The sequence below is a fragment of the Otolemur garnettii genome, unplaced genomic scaffold, assembly GCF_000181295.1.
Source record: "Otolemur garnettii isolate 467f Iridium unplaced genomic scaffold, OtoGar3 scaffold00028, whole genome shotgun sequence".
In the NCBI taxonomy this organism is placed as follows: domain Eukaryota; kingdom Metazoa; phylum Chordata; class Mammalia; order Primates; family Galagidae; genus Otolemur; species Otolemur garnettii.
Window position 1 is genome coordinate 8,495,166 of NW_003852423.1, and position 13,804 is coordinate 8,508,969.

Here is a 13,804-nt window from a genome sequence, read left to right on the forward strand (position 1 = left end):
TTTTTGGTCAGGGCTGGGTTTGAACCTGCCACCTCTGGCAAATGGGGCCGGTGCCCTACTCCTTTGAGCCACAGGTGCTGCCCCTTCTTTGTTTTTGAGACAGAGTCTCACTCTGTCACCCTTGGTAGAGTGTTGTGGCATCACAGCTCACAGCAACCTCAAACTCTTGGGCTTAAGTGATTCTCTTGCCTCAAACGCCCATGTAGCTGGGACTACAGGTGCCTGCCACAACGCCCGGCTATTTTTTGGTTGTAGTTGTCACTGTTGTTTGGCAGGCCTGGGCTGGATTCGAACCTGCCAGCTCTGGTGTATGTGGCTGGCGCCCTAGCCGCTGAGCTATAGGTGCTGAGCCAGAAAACACAATTTTAATGATAGAAAATGTGCGTGTGAGAAAAAGACTATAAGGAAATAAACCAAAATTGTGACAGTGATTGCTTATTGTGATGATTTTTGGATAGGGTGACCAGAAATAATTTTTATCATCTAAATCATGACACTTTGAGCACTCTTCAAGTGTCTATGAGGGCAAGGGAAGTGCTATTAATAATTACCATGGTGACAGGTAAAAACTAGGACTGTCTTGAGCAACCTGATCTATGTGGTCACCCTCACTATGGGAGACATTTTTTACTTCCCTGTTTTTCAGACTTCCCGAATTATATTATTTTAAAATCAATTCAGATTTAACAATATGTAAAAAGAATAATTTGGCTTAGAATATTTAGTTTCAGAGGTCAGAGATCATGTCTTTGGTTCTTTCACCCAGCATTTAAGTGTCTTTTGCTTTTTGATGTGGTGAGGATGACTGCAGGGACCTTCAGTCGGAGGATGGACTTTTACTGAGCTGAGAGGCTTTGAAGCTGTGATAATCCTCCTCCCCGCCATTCTCTGAACAAGGAACTAGGGTGACAGTTGCAGAGACTCCATGAGGATTTTCCTGTAACTGATAAGGTTAGGATCCTAGTAGGTTCAAAATAATCTAAGGGCTTGTTTAGATTACTGGGCAGGCCTGTTCTTTTCGGCCCTTCCCAAAGCAATATTAAAGTGGAAGGTTAGTTTGGGGGTCAGCCTTTCAATCTTTTTTGTACTAAAGCTTGCTGAATATAAATTTATATTCAGTGGACTAGTCTGTGGCTTCGTAGTAGTAGGGCATACAAATAACAATTTAATTGGCTCACCTGTGAAGTGCTATGAAACCAAGTTAGAGAGAGATTTAAGAAAATATGTTATGTCTTTTAAAACTAAAATTCTATTAAAAATAAATGACAAAGTTTTCAGGCAAAGCTGGGGAAAAAAAAAGTGCCCAGGGGTCAGGGCACTGATGTTTGTCTCTGTGGACTGTGGGGAGATTGTTGCTGTTTTGCTGATGGTAACACTTTGAACAAATCAGTGACTCCTTTGCTTTGTAGGTGTTCTACTTTCCAATATGAAAAAACTAAATATCTTGTAAGAAAAGAGAGTGAACCCTCTCCTCTGTCAATCGCTTTGTGAAAGATGGAGGCACTTTAAATGTCAAATAAGACAGGCATATGGGCCCAAGTGTGGTGGCTCATGCCTGTAAGCCCAGCACTCTGGCAGGCCAAGGTGGGAGGACATCTTGAGGGCAGGAGTTTAAGACCAATATGGGCAACCTAGCACAACCCCATTTCTACAAAAATAATAATATAACAGAATTAGCTGGGGCCAGGCCCAGGGTCTATGCCTGTAATCCCAGCACTCTGGGAGGCCAAGGCAGGTGGATTACCTGAGCTCAGGTGCTGGAGACCAGCCTGAGCAAGAACAAGAGCCCATCTCTACTAAAAATCGAAAAAACTGGGACAAGAGGATCACTTGAGCCCAAGAGTTGGAGGTTGCTGTGAGCTATGACATCATGGCACTCAACCCAGGGCAATAGCTTGAGACTCTGTCTCGGGGTGGGGGGGAAAGAAAAGGCAACAAAGGAGATGGTAGAGTTGGGAAGGCTATGAAAGAGCAGGGAAAAGTTATGTGGCAACCAGTCTGGTGTGGATACAGTAAGTTCGCGTTATCTGGAGAAGGACTAGACGGAGATATTCACTAATCTAGCCTCAGAGACTGGATGCCTTGGGGGAACTACCCTGATTAAAGTTGAAGGTGACAGGCCGAGTCTGGTGGCTCACAGCTGTAATCCTAGCACCCTGGGAAGCTGAGGCAGGAGGATTACTTGAGTCCAGGAGTTTGAGGTTGCTGTGAGCTAGGCTAAGGCTATGACAATGACACTCTAGCGCTCCAGCCTGGGCAATGGAGCGAGACTCTGTCTCAAAAAAAAAAAAAAAAAAAAAGCGGAAGGTGACAATGAGCCTGTGGCTTCTGCTGCTTCACCACTGAAACTGTACACGTCCCCCATCAGAGACATGCTGCTGTCTATGCACTTGAAGGCCAGCTTGTGGGGAGGCAGTGCAGAAGTGAGGGGGGTGCCTTCTGCATCAGGGGCAGGCCCCTAGCTGCCTCAGTGTCTGTCTCCTTCCTGGCAACATATCTCACAGAATCCTTCTGGAATAGATGCCAAGGTCCCTCTCTCCTGGCCGCGGCCCATCATCGTTGTTCTCCCTTTTTCTAGATGAGCACAAATGAGGAAACACATCAACACCCACTTCCTCTTATACATACCCCTCCTGCTGCTCCTCTGTCTGAGCCACCAGCACCTCTGGTCCACTCTGTTAATAGCCTCTAAACATTCTCCGTGTTTCTGCCCTGGCTCCCTACAGTCTATTCCACACCTAACAGCCAGAGGAATCCTCTTAAAACGTAAGTTGGACTGGGTATGGTAGCTCATGCCTATAATCCTAGCATGTTGGGAGGCTGAGGTGGGTGGACTGCTCAAGCTTCATAGTTAGTTCTGAGACCAGCCTGAGCTTAGAGTGAGACCTTATCGCTACTAAAAATAGAAAAATCTAGCTGGGCATGGGGGTGGGTGCCTGGAGTCCCAGCTACTGGGGAGGCTGAGGCAAGAAGATCTCTTGAGCCCAAGAATTTGAGGTTACTATGAGCTATACTCTACCCAGCTGCGACAGAGTGAGACTCTGTCACAAAAACAAACAAACAAAAACTAACAAAGAAAACTTAAGTCAGGTTAGGCAAAGCACCTGCTGAAAATACTCCAGTGGTTTCCAGATTCCTCACTGTGGTCCTACGGACCAGTGTGACCAGGCCATGCTCCCTGTCTGAGCTGCTGGCTGCTCTCTCTTCCTGCAGTGTTCTTTCCCCAGACTGCCTTGTCACTGGCTCCCTCTTTCCTTTCAGTCTTCAGTTCAATGTCACCTCCTCTGAGAAGCCTTCTAGTCCTCAACAAGTGCCCGCTGTCACTGGTAGTCACATCACCCTATTTTGTTCTCATTATGCTTATTTATTATCTTGTTCATTTGTTTGCTTACATGTGTGCTTGGTCTGTTCCCACTGTGATGTAAGTGAAGTCAGGGCCCTGATCATCTCTGATGTCTACAGCAGTGTCTGGTACTAACAGGTACTCCTAAGTACTGGTTGAATGAGTTAGCCAGGGCTGTCCATCTACTCTGGAATGAGGGAAGTCTGAGCTTTTGCGGTGGGGATGGAGGAAGGGCCTAGACGCTAGGAGTCTAGGAGAAAGCTCTCGGAGTTGGAATTGTTAAGGGCTGGGATAACTGATGGACCAAAGTTTTGGGAGAGATAGGGGACAAGATCCTGAAGATAGAGGACTTTGGTGCTTTTCTTAGAGACTGAAGGGAAGTGGATGAATATATGGCTCGATTTCAAGGAAGCAGAGAACCAAGATGGAGACTGTAAACGTGGCTTCTTACTCTTGAAGAAGTGAGAGGTATGGTTGTCAGCTGACTGAGGGAAAATAGAGGGGGAGGAGGCAGGAGGCTGGAGGTGAGAGGTAAGGCCCAGAGCTACTGGGATGAATGGAAGGATTCCTGAACCCTGGAGAGCCCAAGTAAGGTTGGCACCTGGAACCTGGTCATGGAGCTGGTCACAGGAAAGGGGGGATTTTTCTTCCATGGTGGATGGCACAAGAGAGAAACGTTAGGCTTATCCATGTGTGGGCATTGCTAGTGGGATAGGAAACTCAGTGTGATGCAAGAGGGCATGGGTGGAAGGAGAATATGAAGGGTAGATCAAAGTTCTGGTGCTTTTATTCAAGTGAAAGAGAAGATTAGGTGAGAATGAGGAAGTAAGATAAGGCATGGTTGGGCTCCAGTAGTCAGAGGGGACCTCTAGCTTCAAGTTTCAGAGAACAATAGTTCCTGGCTAGGGGTGTGGCCCCAAGGGGATTGGGGAACAACAAGCTAGGTAATGAGAGCATCCGGCCTCAGCCTTCCAAAACTCTAGGATTATAGGTTTGAGCTACTGCATCATGCCAAGTTTTTGGTTTATTTATTTATTTATTTTTATTTTTTATTTTTGAGACGGAGTCTCAAGCTGCTGCCCTGGGTAGAGTGCCGTGGCGTCAAAGCTCACAACAACTACCAACTCTTGGGCTCAAGCGATGCTCTTGCCTCAGTTTTTTCTATTTTTAGTAGAGACGGGTTCCGGCTTTTGCTCAGACTGATCTTGAGCTTGTGAGCTCAACTATCTACCTGCCTTAGGCTCCCAGAGTGCTAGGATTACAGGCATGATCCACGGGGCTCAACCTGAGTTCATATTTTGTTATGGTTTTGATTTGCATTTCTTTGATGACTAATGATGCCAAGCTTCTTCTCATGTGCTTATTGGCCACTTAGGTAACTTTCTTGGAGAAATGTCTATTTAGGATCTTTGCCCAGTTTTGATTGGGTTACTTGTCTTTTTTTTTTTTTTATTGAGTGATAAGAGTTCTGTATATATCCTAGATATAAGTTTTTAGGTATATGATTTGCAGATATTTTCATATTCTGTGAATTATCTTCACATTCGTTTTTTTTGGTCACTGTGGGTAGAGTGCTGTGGCATCATAGCTAACAGCAACCTCAAACTCTTAGGCTCAAGCAATCCTCTTGCCTCACCTTCCTGAGTAGCTGGGACTATAGGTGCCTGCCCTGATGCCCAGTTATTTTTTAGAGATGGGGGCTTGCTTTTCATCAGGCTGATCTTAAACTCAGGCGCTCAGGCAATCCACCTGCCTCAGCCTCCCAGAGTGCTAGGATTATAGGCATGAGCCATCTGCTCCCAGCCATGTCTTCACATTCTTAATGGTGGCCTTTGAAGTACAAAGGTTTTTATTTCATAAAGTCTAATTTATCAATGTTTTCTTTTGTTGCACATGGTTTTGCTGCCAAATCTAAGAATCCTTTGCTGAATACAGTGCCATGGTGATTTACTGTTATGTTTTCTTCTAAGATATTTTTAGTATTTTTTTCTCTTATGTTTAAGTCTTTAATCCATTTTCAGTGATTTTTTTTGTATATGATATAAAGTAGGAATCCAACTTCATTCTTTTTTATGTGGCCATCCATTTGTCCTAGTCCTACTCATTGAAAAAAGACCATTCTTTCTCCATTGAGTGGTTTTGGCATCCTTATTGACATCAGTTGATAATCAGTTGTTATGAGTTTATTTCTGGACTCTCAGTTCTATTCTATTGATCTATTTCTTTATCCTTGTGCCAATATTATTACACTGCTTTGAGTACTGCTGCTTTGTAGTAAGTTTTAAAATTGGGTTGTGAGAGTCTTCCTATTTTGTTCTTCCTTTTCAGGATTGTTTTGGCTATTTTGGTTCTCTTGCTGTTCCTGTGAATTTTAAAATTGGCTTGTCAATTTGTACAAAGAAGCCATCTGGGATTCTGATAGCAATCTCATTGATTCTATAGGTTGGTTCGGGTAATATTGCCATTTTAACAATGTTAAGTCTTCCAATCCATGAACATGGGATGTTTTCTCACTTATTTTGATTCCTTTAATTTCTTTCAGCAGTGTTTTGTAGTAGTTTTCAGAGTACAGATTTTGTACTTTTTTTTCTTTTTTGAGACAGAGTCTCACTGTGTCACCATGGGTAGAGTGCTGTGGTGTCATAGCCAGGGGTCCTCAAACTTTTTAAACAGGGGGCCAGTTCACTGTCCCTCAGACCATTGGAGGGCTGGACTGCGGGCCCTGGGACAAGTTGGCTGCTAAGCAGAACAGGCAGCAGTGGTAAAAACACCCAATGGGCCGGATAAATGTCCTAGATGGGCTACATGTGGCCTACGGGCTATAGTTTGAGCACATTACACCATCAAACTCTTGGGCTCAAGTAATCCTCTTGCTTCAGCCTCCTGAGTAGCTAGGAGTACAGGCACCCTTTACAATGCCCTACTAGTTTTTTCTTTAGAGATGAGGTCTGGTTCTTACTCAAGCTGGTCTCGAACTCCTGAGTGCAAGCAATCCACCTGCCTCTGCCTCCCAGAGTTTGACAACAGAGTTCTTTTGATTGCACAAATTGGGGTCTCCCTCAAAGACACTTTTCAGGGGAACTCAGGATATGTTGGACACTGAAGCTACTGGTAAAGGAAGATCTTTGGACACTGGGATGGCTCTAGAGTGCTAGGATTACAAGCGTGAGCCACCGGACCGAGCCCTGTACTTATCTTGTTAAATGTACACCTGAGTATTTTATACTTTTAACACTATCATTCTTTGATGGGAATTTGTGACGTAAGACTTCTGCAAAGTCTTCTCACCAAGTGAAGGGGTTGAATAAGTAGAATTGAGAAAAACATCTCAATGTTGGCATGAGAGGGGGCAAGGCATTTTCTGCTGGTCTTTAGGAGGCTGTATTTTCAGGTCTTTCACCATCCTGTGGCAGGGCACTGAGGATACATCAGCCTGCAAAGAACTGCGTTCACCCAGCTGCCAATGGTTCCCTTCTTTTCCATTCTAATCAAAATCGTGTGTGTTGGTGAGAGTGGGAGGCGAGTGCTGAGGAGTGAGTAGCTAAAGGCAGTTCTTGGGGAGGCAATTTGATTGGACTAATTCACACTAATATTTAAATTTCTAATACCCCTTCAAAACCATTAGCCCAAGCCAGTCATTAAGTAAGAGAACCTTGGTAGCATAAAAAGCGAAGTGAGAAGTGAGATTTCTTCTAGGAGGTTAGGGTCGTTTCTGAGGCGTGAGGATGTCCCAATACGAGTTAGGAAATCCTGTTACCCGGGTGCCTCTTCCAGTGGTCAGTTCTCCTCTTCTGCATCTGCTTTTTATGGCTTCTTTCCTTCTAGTAACGGTGATGGCTCTCTGTGTGGAGCACGAACGGAGCTGGACATGCACGTGCAGATATGTCCTCAGCAGCTGAGGTCTAGCGTAGCACTTTTCCTAAATGGCACTAGAATAAGAGGTTAAAATTCTATAATTTGTTTTGTTCCAGGATTTTTTTTTTTTTTGAGACAGAGCCTCAAGCTGTCCCCCTGGGTGGAGTGACATGGCATCACAGCTCATAGCAACCTCCAACTCTTGGGCTCAAGCAATTCTCCTGCCTCAGCCTCCCAAGTAGCTGGGAGTACAGGCACTTGCCACAATGCCTGGCTATTTTTTGGTTGCAGCTGTTGTTGTTGTTTTGACGGGCCCAGGCTGGATTCAAACTTGTCAGCTCAGGTGTACGTGGCTGGCGCCTTAGCCACTTGAGCCACAGGCGCCGAGCCTTTGTTTCAGGATTTTAAACCCTAAATTTGGCCTACCATCATGTTTATGATCATAAATGGAATTCATATGTAGTAGAGATTAGCAAGTTAGTTCTGTGGATTCATGTCCTGTAAACCAGTATTTTTTAGACTGCTAATAAACCTTAAAAAATAAATGTATCCTCCTTTTTTTTTTTTTTTTGGTAGAAACAGAGTCTCACTCTGTCGCCCTTAGTAGAGTGCTGTGGCATCACACAGCTCACAGCAACCTCTAACTCCTGGGCTTAGGCGATTCTCTTGCCTCAGCCTCCTGAGTAGCTGGAACTAGAGGCACCTGCCACAACACCTGGCTATTTTTTTATTTGCAGTTTGGCTGGGGCCAAGTTTGAACCCACCACCCTCAGTATATGGGGCCTGCGACCTACCCACTGAGCCACAAGTGCCGCCCTCTCTCTTTTTTTTTTCTTTCATGATAAATGGTGGAAAACTTAAATGTAGTTTTATTTGTGTTTCTGATTTTAACTGAATTTCAGAGTTCTGTTTATTTTCCAGTTCTAAGCTGGGACTGAGGGAGGCAGTTTGGGTCTGGCCTGGAACAACTCTGACTGCGCTGCAGACTTTTCCTGAAAGCGCATGGCTGCCTGACTGCATTGCAGCTTGCAGGATTTGCTACAGCTCAATTTTTTTTTTTTTGAGATAGTCTCACTATGTTGCCCTTGGTACAGTGCCATAGTGTTATAGCTCACAGCAACCTCTAACTCTTGGGATTGAGCCATTCTCTTGCCTCAGCCTCCCTATGGGCATCTGCCACAACACTTGGCTATTTTTTCTTTGTTGTTGTTGTAGTTGTCATGGTTGTTCAGCAGGCCTGAACAAACCCGCCATCCCCGGTGTATGTGGCTGGTGCCCTAACCGCTGAGCTACGGGTGCCGAGCCCTTTTTTTTTTCGTTTTTGATTGTATAACCACTCTATGAACAAATTTCAATGGCCCTTATATATTTTTAAAGTAATTTTCTCTGTTAAGTCTTTGACCTTTTGAGTTCTGAGAAATGGTAGATTTTCTTCAAGACAAAGGAGCTCAGATTCTGAAGGCCCCTGGGCAGGCTTCCTGAAAGATTCACCAACCCCCGTTATCTCCCCCAAGGCGTGTGGACCCTACTGACAGATCTCTGGATTTGAGGCAGTTTCTCCCATTCTGCCCACAAAACCATAAGACATCTGTTGTTTGTTGTATTAAAAATTCCTTTATTCCTTGGCCATCCTCATTGTCTCAATAATTGGGTCTTTGTGTGAGGAGCAACTGGGCCTAGACCAAAGCCCCCTAATGGTTTTGACAACAATGAGTTCTTTTGATTGCACAAATTGGGGTCTTCCTCAAGGGCACTTTTCAGGGGATGCTGGACACTGAAGCTACTGGTAAAGGAAGATTTTGGGACACTGGGATGGCTCTAGGCAGCTCTCTGAACTTTAGCAACTTAAAGTGACTTCTATAATTCAGCCTTTTTTGGTCTTTTTTGTTTGTTTTTGTGACAGACTCTCACCCTTTCACCCTGGGTGAAGTGAAATGGCAAGTGGCATCACTGTATTTCACTACGATCTCAAACTCTTGGGCTCAAGCAATTATCTTTCTTCAGCCTCCTCAGAGTAGTTAGGACTACAGGCATATACCATGATGTCTGGCTAATTTTTCTATTTTTAGTGGAGATGGGATCTTGCTCTTGCTAACCTGATATTTGTTCTTCACTGTCTTTTGTCTGCATCATGTATACCCTCTTGTCCCTTAGAACTCCAGTTGTGACGTTATTCTCTCTCCAATTTCTCTTTCGCCACTTTCTATCCTCAATTCCCAAAGAACTGCTGGGTCTCATAGTGTTTCTTAGTTCAGATACTGGGTGTTACAGTGGGAATTTATAGTGTGGAATGAGAAAGAATTTTTGGTACAAAGATTAGTATAGAAAGAAGTGAAAAGTTTATTTTACTTTCCAAGGTAAGAAGGGCACGTCACACAAAAGCAAAGAAGGGAGGGCCCCGAGGATAAGGCATTTGGGGCTTTTATGGGTATAAAGGGAAGGGAAAAAAGTGATTGCTGTCAGCTGATAACAAAAGTGGCTATGACATAACTGTGTCTGTTTTTCCTTTTTTTCCCCTACTTGTGAGGCTGGCTTATCAGGGTCCTTAGGATGTGATCTGGCAGGAACTGGGGGAGGATTATACTTCTGTTTTTTCAGTTCTTTTTAAGTGCTGTGAAAATAAATTCTACAGATCATTAATCTTAAAAAGGACCCAGTTAAGCCACAGGTGGTTAGTCAAACAAAGGAGCAGCTGTGTATTGTGATGCTTCTTTTTTCCCATTTCTGTTAGTTTATTTCCCTAGTCTTGTTAGTTTTTTTAGCAATGCCATCCTTTCACTGGGAGGGAACCATTGCCCAGCCCTTTTTTCCTTTGGTTCCAGGCTATGCCTTGGCTTCCTTGGAGTTTGATGCCGGTCCTTGATGTAGTCATGTGTGTCTGGGGAAGTTTACAAAAGAAGGCTACCTGTAGAGCTGCCCTATAAGCAGGACTCTGACCCAAGTTTCCACCAGAGGAGATCTGGGAGGGCCTTGGCACCACCACAGATGTGCCCAGTATAGTGCATGGGGCATAGGTGATGCTGAGAGCAGATATGAAAAACTTGGTGCTAAACTAAATCTTGAATTTGAAATAACCTTGCTAATGGACTGTCCTTGAGAGATGAAAGTAAGAAGCCAGTGATTTTTTAATTTAAATAGAAAATCAGCTGAACACTGTGGGAGGAAATGAAACAGAAAGAACAAAATTAATTTAGTTGTTTGTTTTTTTGGGAAGAGAGTAATAAAAATACTTGCGTATCTTAAGTTTTACTGTTTTTTTTTTTTTTTTTGAGACAGAATCTCAGTCTGTTGCCCAGAATAGAATGCCATGGCATCAGCCCAGCTCACAGCAACCTCAAACTCCTGCCTTAACCTCCTGAGTAGCTGGGACTATATAGGGTGACCAGACGTCCCAATTTTGGCGGGACAGTCCCGCTTTTCAACAATTTGTCCCGCGCCCCATGGCGATTTAAAAAAGTCCCGATTTTTGGAAAGAATGAACGAACGGGCTGGAGAACAAGAAGGGAATATACGGTTTTCAGCCGCCATATGGCTATTTCGCCAGAATATAAGTTTTATATTATTTTTGTTAATTTTATAATGTTAAACTGTAATAAATAATTGCTGAGAAGTGATTATCGAGAACTGCTTATCAAAGTTTGCCTTGTTGCCAGGCCCTGCCCTGCGCCGTCCCCTGCCCCCGCGCCCGGCTCCGCTCCCCGCCCCCATGTTGTCCCGCCTTACAGATGTTAGAATCTGGTCACCGTAGGACTATAGGGACTACAGGTATCTTTTATGACACCTGGGCTTAGGCCATTCTCTTGCCTCAGCCTTAGTAGAGACAGGGTCTCACGCTCTAGCTAGTCTTGAACTCTTTTCTTTTCTGTTCTTTCTTTTTTTTGAGACAGGGTCTCATTTTTTCCTCCTTTGTAGAGTGCTGTGGTGTTGTAGCTCAGAGCAGCCTCAAACTCTTGGGCTCAAGCGATTCTTTTGCTTTAGCCTCTGGGAGTAGCACAATGCCTGGCTATTTTTAGAGACTGGGTTTTGTTCTTGCTCAGGCTGGTCTTGAACTCCTGAGCTCAAGCAATCCACCTACCTCAGCCTCCTAGAGTGCTAGGATTACGGAGGTGGACCACCTCATCTGGCCTTCTAAGAGCAAATTTCAGTGACCCTATTTTTTTGTTGTTGTTGAGACAGAGTCTCTCTATGTTGCCCTTGGTAGAGTGCTGTGGCATCACAGCTCACAGCAACCTCAAACTCTTGGACTCAAGTGATTTTCTTACCTTACCCTCCTAAGTCGTTGGGACTAGAGGCGCCCACCACAATGCCTGGCTTTTTTTTTTGTTGCAGTTGTTTAGCTGGCCCAGGCTGAGTTTGAACCCACCACCCTTGGTGTATGTGGCTGGCGCCGTAACCATTGTGCTATGGACGCTGAGGCTGTGTGTACTACAGATGCTAAGCCTTTTTTTTTTACGTTGAGACCGAGTCTCAGTTTGTCACCCTCAGTAGAGTGCTGTGAAGTCACAGCTCACAGCAACCTCAAACTCTTGGGCTTACTTGATTCTCTTGTCTCAGCCTCCCAAGTAGCTGGGACTATAGTCACCTGCCACAACATCCAGCTATTTTTTTTGTTGTTGTTGCACTTGTTATTGTTGTTTAGCTGGCCTAGGCTGGGTTTGAACCTGCCATCCTCAGTGCCATAACCACTGTGCTATGGGCACTGAGCCCACCCTATGTATTTTTTTTTTAAGAGACAGAGTCTCATTTTATCACCCTTGGTAGAGTGCTGTGGCATCACAGCTCACAGCAACCTCCAACTCCTGGGCTTAGGCCATTCTCTTGCCTTATCCTTCTGAGTAGCTGGGACTACAGACTCCCACCAGAATGCCTGGCTGTTTTTTTTGTTGCAGTTTGGCTGGGGCCAGGTTTGAACCCACCACTCTCGGTATATGGGGCTGGTGCCCTCCCCACAGAGGCATAGGTGCCACACTGACCCTATGTGTTTTATATAATCCTTTCCTCCTCATGTTTTAGATTCTCAGGCAGATAATTGGTGGCCTGGCCTGCCACCAGTTTTTGTAGATAAAGTTTTACTGGAACCCAGCCTTGTTTTTTCATTGGGCATGATGACCAGAACCTTGAAACTTTTAACTAACACTTGACCTTCCTGAGTTGTTTCTCAGAAATGAGGGAATTTCTGTAAGACAAAGTGGCTGAGATTCTGAAGGCTCCCAGGTAGACTTCTTCATGCTAAGCTTCACATCCACAACAACCTGTCCCAGAGCACACAGCCCCTCCTTAAAAAGCCCATACTCTCCGTTGGTGGGGGAGATGGATTTTAGCTTGCTTCTTCAGTTCTCACAAGACGTCCTTCATATTAAAATTTCCTTTGGCAATCCTTGTCTTCTCAGTCGTTGGCTGTAGTGAATAACTGGATCTAGGCCAAAAACCCTTTGTGGTTTTGGTAACAGAGCCTTTGCCATTTTTGGTTTAAAGAATTGTACAAACCATATTTGTTATCACTTATTTCATCATTTGAACAAATCTGCAATCCTTCTTTACTCTACTCAACTATGTAATCTACAGACTTTCTGTCAGCAGCTTACTTGTCAGAGAGGAGAGTGCCCACAGGCTATCAACCCAGCGTAGCCTGTCTTTCTGTTGTTCTCAGTAAAGGCTTTATGAAGGTACGGTATTAAAGGCATATTACTTGTTTGCTCTACAGCAGGGGTGTACACACTACCACCACCAGTTTTTTTTTTTTGAGACAGAGTCTCACTTTGTCCCCCTGAGTAGAGTGCTGGGGCATCATAGCTCACAGTAACCTCAAACTCTTGGGCTTAAGCGATTCTCTTGCCTTAGCCTCCCAAGTAGCTGGGACTACAGGTGCCTGCCACAATGCCCAGCTATTTTTAGAGACGATGTCTTGCTCTGGCTCAGGCTGGTCTCAATCCTGTGAGCTCAGGCAATCTACCTGCCTTGGCCTCCTGGAGAGCTAGGATTACAGGCATAAGCCACTGTGCCTGGCCCGCCACTAGTTTTTATAGATAAACTTTAACTGGAACCCAGCCTTGTTCTTTCATTTGGGCATCATCTGTGAACGTGAATACTTTCTTACCACAGGTAGAAAAGCCTCAAATACTTACCATTTGGCCCTTTATAGGAAAGGTTATCCCTCCCCTGCTCTATGGAGTGTCATCTTTGTTTCACAGATGTTTTACATTTTATGGAATAAAAAATTCCAAGATAGAAAATAGAGGAGGCAGTTTTCTCTTAAAGATCTTGGTTTTGGCAAATCTGTGTATCATGCTCTTGAGGCAGTGATGGAGATGTGCGAGACATGGCGAGTCTCTTAGATGAGTCTACAGAGCTGCCGTGTGTCCCAGGGAGGGGACAGCATGCATGTCTGTCATCTGTGGGTGTCCGACTGTAATATGGCAAGCAGGTTTGCAAGATCCTTGTTGTTTGATATGGTTGAGATTTAATACGTCTTGCAATGAAGTTTAAGAGGGGAGGCGAATGGGTGGCCATCCAAGCGTGATATGGTTCCTCAGGGTGGAGGGGGGATAAAATACTCCAGAGGCAGCCTAGCTGATAGTCACCTGGAAATAGACACCCATCCTGTTG

General features: G+C 44.6%; 1 protein-coding gene across 3 annotated transcripts in view; it reads left to right on the forward strand.

The window, feature by feature from the left end:
• SNX10 (sorting nexin 10) overlaps positions 1 to 13,804 on the forward strand; it is an 89,359-nt gene that overhangs the window by 34,509 nt on the left and 41,046 nt on the right. The window contains exon 1 of one of the 3 annotated variants that reach the window (XM_012804397.2): positions 2,736 to 2,766. The exons of the other annotated variants lie outside the window; for them this stretch is intronic. The gene's annotated coding sequence lies outside the window, so the exon portion shown is untranslated. Of the gene's footprint in view, positions 1 to 2,735; positions 2,767 to 13,804 lie in introns of those variants that run through there. 3 annotated transcript variants of the gene reach the window in all.